Source organism: Eschscholzia californica, unplaced genomic scaffold, assembly GCF_041429995.1.
Source record: "Eschscholzia californica isolate CP2 unplaced genomic scaffold, dmEscCali1.0.p SCAF_5, whole genome shotgun sequence".
NCBI classification, from domain to species: domain Eukaryota; kingdom Viridiplantae; phylum Streptophyta; class Magnoliopsida; order Ranunculales; family Papaveraceae; genus Eschscholzia; species Eschscholzia californica.
In genome coordinates this window covers 3,338,219-3,349,359 of record NW_028238472.1, presented here as the reverse complement: position 1 = coordinate 3,349,359, position 11,141 = coordinate 3,338,219, and the positions used below count along the sequence as shown (strand labels likewise).

General features: G+C 34.2%; 1 pseudogene; it reads left to right on the top strand.

Annotated features, from left to right (window-relative positions):
• The first annotated feature begins 265 nt into the window (after positions 1 to 265).
• On the top strand, positions 266 to 1,279 carry LOC147536309 (cysteine-rich repeat secretory protein 38 pseudogene; annotated as a pseudogene).
• The last annotated feature ends 9,862 nt before the right edge of the window (positions 1,280 to 11,141 follow it).

The window sequence follows — 11,141 nt, the reverse complement described above, 5'->3', positions numbered from 1 at the left end:
AATCACAAAAAGATGATTAACTAAATCCGATAGTCTTATCTAGCTAATAATATCTAACAATCGTTGTAAAGTCACGTACAAACGTAAAGGTCTTTACGTTTAGAACACGACAGCTTGACTTTGACTTAACAGTCTTTAGCATTGACTATGAAAAGTCTCCAATAACTCAAGTCCTATCATGTTCTTATCACCTTCTTTTAATCTTCATGAATCCTCAATTACATAAACACTAATTGAACATAAACGATTAAGTCATAATAACAATATGGATTCTTACCTCAAATTCCTCTATTTTCTCTCCCTAGCAATCATCATTGGATCAAGTCTCATCACTGCTCAACCTACATTACTACAGAGTAGTTGTAATTCAACTGCAAGTTACACTAATGGAAGCATATACCAATCAAATCTCAACAACCTGCTTTCTTCTTTCTCCTCCATTAATGATAATCAACTCATTAATGGATTCTTTAACAATTCAATTGGAGAAAACCCAAATAAAGTTAATGGTCTTTTTTTATGTAGAGGTGATGTAACAACTGAAGTATGCAAGAATTGTGTTCAAACTGCAACAATGTATATTAAAGAAGATTGTACAAACCAGAAAGAAGCAATTATATGGTACGACGAGTGTCTATTACGGTTTTCGGACCGGTCCATATTCTCGACGACTGAAAAAAACCCAAGTTTCTATGTGGGATACCATAATAACATAACCGGTCCATCACGGTTTGGATCGGTGTTAACAAAACTGATGGGTGGTCTTGTTTCAAATGCAAGCATTAGTTTCTCAAAATTTTCAACAGGGGAAAGGAGTTTGAGTAGTTCAAATAAGATATATGGATTAGTACAATGCACTCCTGATTTATCTTCAAGTAATTGTAAAAAATGCTTAGAAAGTGCCATTAGAAGTATTCATGATTGTTGTGATGGTAGAGTTGGTGCAACACTTATTCAACCTAGTTGTACTATTAGATATGAAGTCTATTCTTTCTATAGAGTGACAGTCGATCATTTGCCAGTCTCCGTACCTTCATTACCTCCGACCGCAATATTTCCTACCATAGAATCACCAAGTCCAGCACCATCGACCAATTTAACTCCTATACCTTCATTACCTCCGACCACGATATTTGCTACCACAGAATCACCAAGTCCACCTTCGTCGACGAATTCAACTCCTAAAAATGGTAAGTATGTTAAGTTTTGGTCGCGAAATGTTCTATTTCTGTTGATATATGTAAATGTTTATAGTGGTCAAGTCCAAGAGGTTTCGTAACTATGGTTATATCTTACTGTCGAGGTAGCTGATCTCGATTGATTATTCCGTAAAAAGATATCGAAGTTTTTAGATTACTCATGTGACAGAGGAGGAAAGAAAACCTTATCATAATCCTTATGTTCTTCTCTAGTTAAGGATTATCCAAATATATTCTTTTGGGTGTGTTTTCCACAACCCACACTCCTCCTTGGCAGACTTATATTGTATCCAAAGTTATATTTTTTTCGGTTAGTTTGAGCTTTTAGAAAAAACAGCTATTGCATACCGGACTTTTGGGGCTTAAATTAAAAAATTAGAACATTTATCGATATAATTTTCTTTTTTGGTATTTTGTGAGGTAATTTTTTGTTATCAAAAGCTTTTTATGTTTACAATTTTAGCCAATTGTATTAAGTAGTTCTTGTTAAAATAACGATTAGTTTTTCGTGCCTATGTGTAGATAAGGAGAAGGATTCCTGCAATATTGTTCTTATTGTCGTCATTCCTCTGGTAATTGCTCTATTGCTCTGTGGTGAAACAAACATTCTCGATCCATCACCATCATTACCCGCAATCGGGGAGCCTAAACAAATGCAATCACAAATGAAAGTGGGATTTCACAAGTCGAGAAATTTAGAATCTTGTAAATCTAAAACGAGCAACTTATTAGAATAATGATAGTTCTTATGAGCTTTCGACTGCACAGATGTCGTCTTAACTATTCAAATTTAGGATGAATAGTTAAGTTAGGGTTATTCATACATATAATGTATATATTTCATTACAGAATTAGGGCTTCATGTAACTCAATTATTCATTTTTATTTTTATTTCCTCGCAAAATAAATCTTTTATATATGATATCATTTCTGTTGAGGGAAACAAACTAGTTTGGGGAAATGCCACGACAAGCAATAGCTTTTATGGCGGATGGGAGGTGGTGGTGGTTGGAGAAGGAGAAAAAAGAGATTCCGAAAAAAGAAATATTTAAAGTCGTCGACAGTAGCCGTTTGTCGGCGACCATTCGTGGAGTGGAGAAAGGATGGTAGTGGGGGTTGGGAGAAACAAAAAAGATCAAAGAAAATTTAAATCAAAATATTTCACCCCTGAAAATTTTCTAATTTTCAAAAACACCGGTTATTTAAATTACTCCCAGAACAACGTCCAAAATGCAGTTTGGCACAAGATATACATGTACGAACTCTCTCATTTTACCTACTGAAGTGAGTGCTATTGTTATTAGACTAGAGATTGATGCATAGCTTTAAGTTACTGTTTGATGTTTAAGTTTCAAACTTTTGGTTCATGGGTTCGTTTAAACTGTGTAGTTAATGTAGGTGGCTAATATATGGACAACCAATTATCTTATATGGACAATTATTTATGTAGACAACTAGAAACATTAGAAATTTTATATGGACACCAGTTTTTAAAGGGGCATAACTCTGTTATTTTTCACTCTTGTCCTCTAAGAATTAGAGTTTTTATTTTAAATCCTCCCTATTTTCTTCCATAAACTCTAGTCTTTATCCTTATTATTTTACTTCTTCTTCTTCATCACCCAAAAAAATTTGTAGACAAGGAAACTTTGGAGACATTGTTGATCATGGCAAGAAAATCAAAAGAAACTATTGAAGAATCTTCTCTAAATACAAATTGTTGAACAAAACCAACCCAACCCGTGGCAGATCTGGTCCTCTTCATGAACCCTAAACCCCTTGAAATCAAAAAATATAGTCGTAGAAAGTTGATGTTTTGGTACCAAAACAACAAGCAGGTCTGCTCGTATTTCGTAACAAACTACAAAAAATCTGCATATATTTTGTGGCAAACTACAAGAAATCTGTTCGTTTTTTCGTAGGAAAACTCTTTAAAAAAGTAGTAAATTTTCGTGAATTTTCCACGAAATTCTGGTAGTCGTTTCTTTCACTTCGAATTTTGGTCATGAAATCGTTTTCGATTCTTCCAAACTGCAAAAACGAAAATACAAAATAAAATAATAAAAATTAGGGTTTTACCTCATAAATATCATTGATTCCTAATATGGAAACGACTGGAAGAATTTCTTTGAGTGGAGATTACGAGGTTTTATCTTCCTCATCCATATAGGATTTGATAAATAAGATAGTGAAGTGGTAGAAATACAAGTCGTAAAAGAATAAGAATAAGACTAACAAGAAGAAGAAGATCAATGACAGTTAGGTTTTTTAGTTTTAACTATCGTACTATTAGTTAATGGTCCTGAAATTAATTACTGTTCTAATATTGAAGTGTTTATAAAGTTGTCCTCTTATTAAATTAAAGTCAATAAAGTCAAACATAGTGAACTTACACCCGTCCCAAAAATAATTGTTCATATAAGATAACTAGTTGTATATATATTGACCACTTTACGAAGTGCCCCAACTTCAAGGGTTTCCTTACAGAGCTAGAAGATCTAGTATTACTGTGCCTTCAATGATTAACTCCCATAAAGGTTGATGGGCTCTTTAATCTTCAATGTGCTAAAACAAGAAGGGTGTTAGAGCAAGCTCCAGCTGGTTCACCTTTCTTTCATTTTTTTTCTTAAAATTTTATCAAATTCAACTCTTAGATATTATAATTGAGTATTGCAGGGAGCACAAGATTAACTTAAGTGGAACTCTAAGTGAGGGAGGACAAACTTAGTTGAAGATTGAGTTTGGACTGTCAAATTTGTTATTGCAGTATTAAGGAAATTATAAAAGTGGGTGGCGTCCAAGATCGAAATACTCTTCCTCCAGGTACTCGATTCTTGGACCTAAACTAGGTGCCAACTCTGGTTGTATATACAGTGCATTTGAGGACCTAAACTAGGTGCCAACTCTGGTTGTATATACGATGCATTTGAGATTGAAACAGACTATGTTGTACTCATCACTTGTTGTTTCTTGCTACATTTCGAAAGGCATTTGAGCTTTATTAAAGATGGGGCATTTTACACTGAAATATACTTTATGTCACTCCTTGCTACACTCTAAAGTGCATTCAACTCCGAGTCCACCGCCGGCCAATTCAACTCCTATAAATTGTAAGTATGTTAAGTTTTGGTTACAAAATGTTCTTTTTTGGCGGATTTATGTAAATGTTTTTAATACTTGAAGTTGTTTGTGGTTATATTTTACTGTCGAGAATGCATATCTCAATGGATTATTTCGTGAGAAGATATCAAAGGTTTTTTATTACCCATGTGACAGAGAAGGTTAGTTTCGTAACTTTAGGGGGTAAACTCATTTATAAATTAATTAGAGGGGGTACAAATGGTTACATTTTTGTGTTGAGGAGTAAAGGAAAAAAACAAAACCTTCTTAAATGAGAAACTTTGTGAAATACCCTTTGAAATCTATAAATACAACAAAAACCAATTTTTAACTAAGTGCCCCTTATCAATCTTAATCATCTGTTGTTAACAAAAAAAATATCAAATCTTCGTCATCATTCGGTTTGGTTGGCAAAATTACCCCCATCTAACTAATCTTTTTCGAACTTCGAAATTTTATAACTCCCATCGAATGATGACTAAAAGAGACCGACTATCAATGGTTTCTGCTACAAAATACGATGATAGTCTAATAGTGTAGTTGTTCTAATTTGTAGAAAAATTGTATTGCTAATGTAAAAGTTTATTGTACTTTGTGGGTATTTAAGTGTAAGAGATAGAGGATAAAGATGAGAGAAGCAGATAAGAGAATGAAGAAGAAGTAAACTACCAACTACCAAGATATAGGCACTCGTACACTTGAAGCAAAGCACTCAGAAGGTCAAAGCTAAGAGGCGCTCCTGATGTGTGTAGATAGCGTGTATTTGGTTTCTAATTAACTAATTCTTAATTAGTTAGTTAAGTTCGTTTTTCCCTCTCTCTCTCTATAACTAATTCAGTTTACTCTCTACTTATATATAAAGAGAGTTAATAATCAATGTAATTGATGATTGATTTGAGAAGATTAATACAATATTAACTTCAAGAAACTCATAGCTTTTCATGGTATCAGAGCCAAAACCCTAGAAATCGATTTTCAAAGAAGAATTTGAAATCAAGAACAAAGAAGAAGCTGATCTTCTGTCATCAAAGAATCAGAGGTACCAGACTCCATCAAAATAGCTTAACTTCAACAATAGAAGGATGAATCCTAATCAATATCAGGTAAACTATAATCCAAATCTCACAAATCTCATATCTGCTAGATTAGATGGATCAAATTTCCTTGTATGGAAAGATCAAGTCGAAAATGCCTTGATTGGAAATGATCCAGTGTGCTACATTGATGGCACCTATAGTGAACCCCCTCAGTTAACTGTAGAGGAAGGAAGAGATGTAGCTAATCCAACATATCTTCAATGGCGGGAAACTGATAGTTTTGTGAAATCTTGCATAAAAGCTACGATTACACACTCTATAGCTTCAGATATTTTAGGGTTAAAGACCTCTAGTGAGATTTGGTGTTATTTAGAGATGGTCTTCCTTCAAGAATTTGAAGCACAAAAGTCATCATTAAGGAATAAACTTCAAAATTTCAAAAAAGGGTCATCTTCTATAGCTGAATACTTGAGTAAAATCAAGAATCTTGCTGATTCCCTTGTAGCTGTAAATGACAAAGTATCGGAACCTGAGTTAACAAGAATTGTTCTTCAAGGATTACGGAAAGAGTATCGCAATTTGTCATTACAATACAAAATAGAGATGGGTTGCTAAGTTTTGGAGAACTTAGAAGCAGGCTAACTCACCATGAACAATGGCTGAAAGAACAAGAATCAACTGGTGATCCAAGTGAGTTGTATTTTGTTAAGAAATTTCAGAACAAGAACAGTTTTAGATCATCACCAATGAGGTTTTCAAGTCAGAATCAGAATCCTGAATATGGTCAAAAGACTCAATTCAGATCAAACTCAAAGCAACCCATAACTCATCCAAGAAACGTATTCTTTGACTTCACCACTGTACCTTGTGGTATATGCTATAAGTGGGGTCACACAACTATACAATGTAGAATGAGATTCAAAGACTTCTCCTTAGAAGCTTCAAAATCCTTTACCAGAAACTTTGCAAATTTGCATCTTCAAGAAATAGAAGATGAAGAAGAAGAATAAGAATTGGACTCACAAGAGAATGATGAGGAACAAGCTCATTATGGTGATGAACTGGAGGATGGGATATTAACTCATGAACATGCCTATTTATATGTAGATATGAAAGATAAGAGGTGGATAGCAGACACATGAGCCACTAGCCATATGACACCTTCAAAGGAAAATTTAACATCAAGTATTCCTTATCAAGGATCAAATGGAGTCATGATTGGAGATGCAAGAGCTTGAACATTGCAAGCACATGTCAAGCAACACTAGTCACTGGGTCCAATGTTTTTCAACTCAAGAAGGTACTCTATGTTCCATCTATACAGAAGAACTTGTTATCAATATCAAAATTTACAAAAGAAAACTTTTGTAGTGTAGAATTTCTTCCATGGGGTTTTCTTATAAGAGAAATCTGGTCAATGGATACTCTAGCTGAAGGACCAATGGTGAATAATCTATATAGTATTGATTTTCAATTGGACCTCACATAGTACCTAAAGAAGAAAGAGAAATAGCTTGCATAGCTAAGGCAACTGCTGAGATATGGCACAATAGGCTGGGACATGCTTCTCAAGAAGTAATTTCATCTTTAGAGAAATGTAATTTGATTAAAATCACTTCTAAGAACTTCAAAAATGTCTGTTCATCATGTCAATTAGGGAAGAGCCAAAGATTACCCTTTCCTACATCAGAAAGTTCCACCACTGCTCCTGTTGGGTTGGTACATTGTGACATCTGGGGTCCAGCACTTGTCACAACTAAGTCTGGAATTCGATATTATATACTCTTCCTTGATGATTGCAGCAGGTTTTTCTGGATATATCCTATGAAGCTGAGGTCTGAAAGCTTAAAGTGCTTTCAACACTTTGACACATAATGAAAAACTATTCTCTTTACCTATTAAGAGTTTTCAAAGTGATGGTGCACCTGAATTAAGCAAAGGAGAGTTTCAATCTCATTTGACTAAATGTGGAATTGGGTTTCGAAGCTCCTGTCCCTATACATCAGAACAAAATGGTCGAGCAGAAAGGAAAAATAGGCAAATAACCTCAGTGGCTAATACCCTATTATTTCAAGCTCCTGTGCCAAAGGAGTTTTGGTTTTATGCTTATGCTTATGCTTATGCAACCTATATTATAAATAGGACACCAAGCAAGCTTCTATCTTATAAAAATCCTTATGAAATGCTTTTTCATAGAATTCCTGATTTTGGTATGATTAGAGTATTTGGGTCTCTTTGCTACCCTTATTTGGGAAGTGTGAAGGATGATAAGCTTAGTCCTAAATCATCTAAGTGTGTCTTCATTGGGTACAGTACCACTCACAAGGGGTATAAGTGTCTGGACCTTGCATCTAATAAGGAATATGTTTCAAGACATGTCATCTTTGATGAATTTAGCTTCCCTTTTGCCTCAACTAAGTCATTAAATCATTCAACTCCACCTCTGGAACAGGAATCCACCTCCTCTTATCAAGTTCTTCCTCTTCCACCTTTGCCACCAAACTTGAACACTTCAACTCCATTTTATCACACTACCTATTCACTAGATGACCAGACATGTCCATCTCTTGTCTGCTCCACATCAGAATATTTTATTTTGCCACATTCCTCTTCTAGTTCTCTTATTCCTGAGGTATCTAGGGAGGAACCCTCTATTCCCATTGAGATTGATCCCACTGATAATGTAATGTGCACCTTATGAGGACTAGGCTCAAAAGTGGATTTGTGAGGCCTAAAACTATTCCTAATCATGTTGCTCATTTTACTGTACCTCATGCTCTCACATTTCTTTCAAATGTTACACTACCCTCTATCCTAGAAGCAACAGGCTACAAAGAAGCTTGTCAAAGTGAGGACTGGCAAAAGGCAATGGAAGAGGAGTCCCATGCTCTATTAAAGAATAAGACATGGTCTTTGACACCCAAGACACCTGATATGAATGTTCTAGGTTGTATGTGGGTCTTCAAGGTAAAATATAACTCTAATGGTTCATTAAAGAGGTATAAGGTGATGGGCCTAGAAAGTTTCCTAAATAGGTCTACACCCGCAAGTATACGGGCGTCAAGTAATAATTCCGGTAAGTCCGGTTCGTTCCTCAGAGACTAAGTGAAACCTATTCTAAGACTTGGAAGTAATAAGATTTTCTTTGAAAATTGTTTTGGTGATGTTAAAATCAAATACTAAAATAACGAAGAAAAATAATACCGGTAAACAGATCAATGGGGGAGAGGACCTAGGGTTTCGAATCCAGTCTAAACATACATAAGGATCGATTTAAATCTCATATCTTTTTATGGCTCAACATGATCAATTTTCTGACAACTCTAACTATTACCTATCAACTAGCAAGTATCCACCATTAAAGAACCTAACCTAAACATGGTGGATCAAGCTTCAAGAAGCATAAGTAATGAAAGATTATACCCGTCACAACAATCGACTATTACCTAAGAAGTATTGGCCATTAAAGAGACTATTCTAAATATGACGAATCAACTCGAAAATGTAATTGACGATGGAATCACGAATATTGTCGAACATCAATGAATATGAGATACTTAACAAACTAATGAATTCATAAATCAATATCTCATGCAAATTTCAAACTTCATCCAAAACCCTAGACAAAAGAAAGGTTAGCTATTCATACTCATCAAGGATATCATAAAGAGTTCCATCACATGAATCAAAATTAAAAAGAAAGTAAATTAGAAATCACCAAGTATTTGAAGATGAAGCACTTCTCTGTTTTCTTTCTTATTCTCTCTCTTTCTTTTAGCAACACTTTTTCTGAAACTGTTTTTGATACAATGAATGGAATGGAAGAGATAAGATGATAAATTTATAATGAATAATAAAAATTGCTCTTTGAATACTCCTCTGACTCTTTCTCTCTCTCTCTCTCTCTCTCTCTCTCTCTCTCTCTCTCTCTCTCTCTCTCTCTCTCTCTCTCTCTCTCTCTCTCTCTCTCTACAACAACCACCTCTCTTTCTCTCTGTTTATCTCTTCACTCTCTCACAAAGAAAAGAAAGAAAAGAAGATAGAAGATGATGGTTAGTTGATGAGGAACATCCCTGTTTTTCATGCCCTTGCACCTCTGTTTTGTTTTCAATTCCCTCTTTCTGTAAAATGTAGTTACTGTTCTTCTCTTCTCTCTAAAAATCTATCTTTTATGATCTGAGAAGAAGAAGAACATAACCTTGTTTCCTGTCCAAGGTCTCTGGTAATTTCTGTCCCCCAAAAGATGATATCTCTCTGTCTTCACTGTTTCTGAATTTATAGAGGAGAAAAATTCAGTCCCCTCTTTCAATCACTGCCTCTCTGTAAAAATACCAAACCAATCCTCCTAATCTCGATAATATCCTGGATCATGCCATCAATCTCTCTCTGAAATATCCAAGAAAATCTCTAGAAAAGAGATTGATTCCCTCTATTCTGTAATAAAATATCTCCATGATTCTATGTTTCAATCTTGTATATAGAACTAGAAGAAGAAGAAAATATCAGCAACCCCTTTAAAGAAATCAATCAGAAATCTCTCTTTCTTTCCATCTCTTGGTTGGTTATGAAATCTTTTCCAAAAGATGGAAAATAATATCTTTCTCTCACTGTTTCTAAAAGAAAGAGATCTCTCTCAAAGAACCGAATACTCCATCAATCTATGTTGATTTCCATCTTTCTTTCTCTGCTTATTTTCGATATCTCCAGCTCTTCCTTATCTGTTGTGATTTATTCCCCTAAGAGCATCTCCAATGGGAGCTCTATCCCTCCAAAAAGTACAACTTTTGGAGGGATGGAGCTCCAAACCTTCTCCAATGGTTCTCCAAATCTCCAAAGATTTGAAGAACCATGAATAGTACTTCTTCATACATGAAGGGGCACTATTCAACTTCTCCATATGAGATGAGACTTTTTATTTGGTCCTTTTGCTTTTATGTGTTTAGTTTAAGTCCTTTAAATTATTTTTTAAGTCCTAATTTATTGTATAAGTTCTTACTTATTCATTTTAAGTCCCTACTTTAATTCTTTTTTGTATTAATTAAGTTTCATTTCAACATATATTTTGATTAATAAAAATAAAATATATTGTAATTTGTTTTATAAAAATTAACATAACTAAATTTTCATTAATAGAAATACATAGTACAACTCGGAAACGAAGACAAATTAAACTGAAAACTACGATAATTCTTCCAAACATCTTTAACAATTTAAAGATTAATCAGTTATGTGAAGCCTCACCTTTTCTTCCCCACAAATGGTCAATCAAAGCATATCGTAACGCATAATGAGCCTGATTATCTCTACTCATTCTCAGGGATATTCACATTGTGAGGAGATGTTCCATATAAATTCTTACCTTCATATTAATGAAGAAATTTAAGTTTAAGTTTAAGTAGTGCAATGTATCTTTTTTTATCTATTTTTAGTTTAATTTTCTTTTCATGCAATCTTTTTTTTTCCTAATATATTAGTGATTTTCAATATAATTATTATGTCTTTTTTAATTTACTTTATATGTAGTAAATGAGTTTTTGTTTAAATATTAGATTAAAATAATGTAGTAAATGTTTTGGAGGAGTGGATAGAGATGGAACTATTGGAGAGCCCCTCCAAAAGTGGGCCCCAAATTTAGAGAAGATGCTCATTTGGAGGGGCATTTGGAGAACAACCATTGGAGATGCTCTAAGAACAGTTGAGTTGTTGATAGAATAAGAAGACCAAAAGAATAGGAAATCCCCACAAATTTTGGAAAGCAACCGGTTATAGATTTGTTCCCACTTTA